The 3,457-nt window shown below is 40.3% G+C and overlaps 1 non-coding gene across 1 annotated transcript; it reads left to right on the top strand.

Annotated features, from left to right (window-relative positions):
• Positions 1-1,334: 1,334 nt before the first annotated feature.
• Positions 1,335-1,441, top strand: LOC129492482 (U6 spliceosomal RNA). The gene has a single exon (XR_008660909.1). It is a non-coding gene; the product is annotated as a U6 spliceosomal RNA (small nuclear RNA).
• Positions 1,442-3,457: the final 2,016 nt, after the last annotated feature.

Below are 3,457 nucleotides of genomic sequence, written 5' to 3'. Positions count from 1 at the left end.
AGTGCACATGGGAATAATCATCTTTAATTCCAAAGTTTTATCAGAACAAATGTGAGGACTATCAGACTTTTCATTAGGAGGAGAAAATAAAAATCGGCCTGGGAGACAGATCTGTGAGGTATGGATGTGCAGAGTCCCACATGAGCCTGACGCCTCTGAGCGTTAACACATGGTCCCCCATCAAAGGTCTGTATATGCAACTCAGCTGCTGCCCTGACAGAAGATTTGGTGTTGTTAACACACACTTCATTAAAATACCAGCTAAAATCCAAGTTCCAAATCCCACAGTTTGTGTTAGTTGATAAAACTCAATTGCTTCTAATTACTGTTAGTGCAGCTTTAAAATAATATTTTGTTGTAATAAAGGACTCAATATGACAAGTGAGAATTGGCCCGCTGAACTGGAAACACCAGGCCAGAGGGAATGTGTGCACACACAGCATTCACTGCTCTGCCTGATTTGTTCTTCTGAAAATTTTCCAAGCACCTAATAGAGAAAAAAATGAGCAGTCTTCAGAAGGATTTTGAAAGGATAGGGATGTCTCAAACATTAGATACTGTTTGCCTCTCTGATTGGTCAATGCAGCTTAAGACGTGGAGCACAGAAGGCAAATGAGACAGGCAGGGTTGTGGTTTTTCGATGCTTTCACGGAGCATAGGCCAAAAATAGCCAATGTCCCCTCTTTGCAATATTTCTATTTACTTCCTCCATCTGCTTCCTAGAAGATTGTCAAGATTAGCACATTTGATAAGATGAAACATCTTCAAATATTTAAAGTCGTTGGCCTTAGCATTGGAAAAGAAAGGAGAATCTTCTCTCTCACCAATCTCTTCCCCTCACTGCAATCCAGAAACACTGGTCTTAAGATTTCTGCAGTAGGCTGAGCTACTTTCCACCTCTGGCTTTAATACCTGCTTCTGCCCCAAACCCCTACTCCCTCCACCCCACCCCTCTTAACCTAACTCCTATTCATCCTTTATGTCTCAGCTCAAACTCTAATCCTGAGGGAAGCCTTCCTGACCCTCCATGTTTAAGTTAGTCCCTCATTGTATACACACTGTCATTACATCCTACATGTCTCCTTCAGGGCATTTTGATCAAAACTATGATTCTTTGCATAACTATTTGTATTACATACTCTCCCAATTAAGCTCAAAAGCATAAGCACCCCTCCATCCTGTTTGCAGCCATACACAAAGTACATAGAACATAGTGACTAACTCCTAAGTAGATAACAAAGATCAAAAAATGGAAGTGCCCTTTTAAAAGTATTGAGAAGACTAAGATAATAATATGCAGATCTTGGCTATGAACAATGCGAAATGTTTGGTGAGTGCTGGCTTCAGCAGCACATATACTAAAATTGGAACAATGCAGAGAAGATTAGCATGGCCCCTGCGCAAGGATGACACGCAAATTCATGAAGTGTTCCATATATAATTGTTTTAAAGAAAAATTATTATAATTAAAATGTTTGGTGAAACAGACCTCACTCAACAAGATAAAAAGGAGAATCTTCTCATCTGTTGGTAAAGACTTCAGAGGAAGTTATCAAATCCTCTTGGAGAAACCCAAGTTTGTAAATTGACAAGCCATTCTCTATTAGGAAAAACACTCCTCTCAGTGTTCTATCCCACATGAACAGGTGTCCCAGATAGGTTCATATCAGAAATATCTCTACTTCTGCCCAGAGACATCTCACTGTTTAACTCATGCACAGCCATAAATCCCATTCTAGCTCTAAATTCTCATCTCATCTCATTTTGAGAAATGTCCCAGGTATAGATCTCCTTCATCCTTCCAGCAATGGAGAATAAAAATGATGATGGCAAGTAATGTTCATAACAATAATAATAAATTAACAGTGAGGTGGTATTCTTTGGTTGACCAGTTTCCATTCCACCTTCTCTGGCAGTAAGTTCCTGATATCTTTAGTGGAAATGAGAGTTCCCCAATGTTCCCCAGTGGTTCTCTGTCCTTTCCTGGATAGGATATTCAGATGCTTACTTCTTGGAATTTCAGTCTTGACAAAAGTAGCAATAAGACAGAGAAGGTTTGAGTTCATTCATTTCAAGGCAACATCCTGGAAAGATTTTTGGGGAAACCCTCTCCCTAGATCTTTGCCACCACCTGAACTGCCAGCGCTCCTTCCATAGTTGCACCAGAATGCCCTGATTAGCCTGTAAGCTGGCCAACATCCTTCCAATAAATATTTTGCTTCAACAGCCAGATTCTGTTCCTATTAGTTTCAAACAGTTTCAACCAAACTATTCTGATACAGTGATTATGAAGGTATAATAATGATGATAACAAATTCATGAGATTTTATAGAAATCTTTTTTTTTTTTTTTGAGACAGGGTCTCACTCTGTTGCCCAAGCTGGAGTGCAGTGGCATGATCACAGCTCACTGCAACCTCTGCCTTCCCAGCTCAAGCAGTCCTTCCACCTCAGCCTCCCAAGCATCCGGGACTACAAACATGCACCACCATCCATGGCAAAGTTTTAAATTTTTTGTGGAGACAAGGTCTCGCTATATTTTCCAGGCTGGCCTAGAGCTTCTGGGCTCAAGCGATCCTCCCGCCTCAGCCTCCCAAAGTGCAGAGATTAAAGGCACGCGCCACCGCGCCCAGCCAGAAATCTTTATCAAAGTTCAAGTCATTGTAAGATTACTGTGTTCACTTATCCAGATAACTTCTCTGGAATTAAGTAATTTGAACTTAAACAGTTCTCTGTTACTTGTTTAACATATGAAATGCACCAAACAATTCTACAAAGACCAGAATTGTGATATAATCTAATCTCTATTCTTTGAATTTCTATTGTTGTTTTAACTTTAAGCATTTGCTGTATTGAGGAATATATAATTTTTCTAAAATCATCCAAATGTTTCCCTATTGAAATATTTGAACGTTCTTGCTGGGTGCCGTGGCTCACGCCTGTAATCCCAGTATTTTGGGAGGCCAAGCTGGGTGGATCACCTGAGGTTGGGAGTTTGAGACCAGCCTGGCCAACATGGTGAAACCCTGTCTCTAATAAAAATACAAAAATTAGCCAGGCGAGGTGGCGCACGTTTGCAATCCCAGCTACGCAGGAGGCTGAGGCAAGAGAATTGCTTGAATCCAGGAGGTGGAGGTTGCGGCAAGCCAGTGTTACACCACTGCACTCCAGCCTGGATGACAGAGCAAGACTTTGTCAAAAAAAAAAAGAAATAAAAGAAAAAGAAAGAAATATTTGAACATTCTAAAAAATTATTTCTGTATGTAAAATCAACAGCTTTCATAATCATTGTTAATTATTGTAGCACATTTATACATCAACTAGATAATAGAGTTTTATGATATAAAAGACCTAAGAAAAATTTTACTGTCAGGTGCGGTGACTCACGCCTGTAATCCCAGCACTTTGGGAGGCCGAGAAGGGTGAATCACCTGAGGTTAGAAGTTCAAGACCAGCCT

The sequence above is a fragment of the Symphalangus syndactylus genome, chromosome 10, assembly GCF_028878055.3.
Source record: "Symphalangus syndactylus isolate Jambi chromosome 10, NHGRI_mSymSyn1-v2.1_pri, whole genome shotgun sequence".
Lineage (NCBI taxonomy): Eukaryota > Metazoa > Chordata > Mammalia > Primates > Hylobatidae > Symphalangus > Symphalangus syndactylus.
Note: the sequence above shows the minus strand (reverse complement) of the source record. Positions and strands in the feature narration are given on the sequence as shown.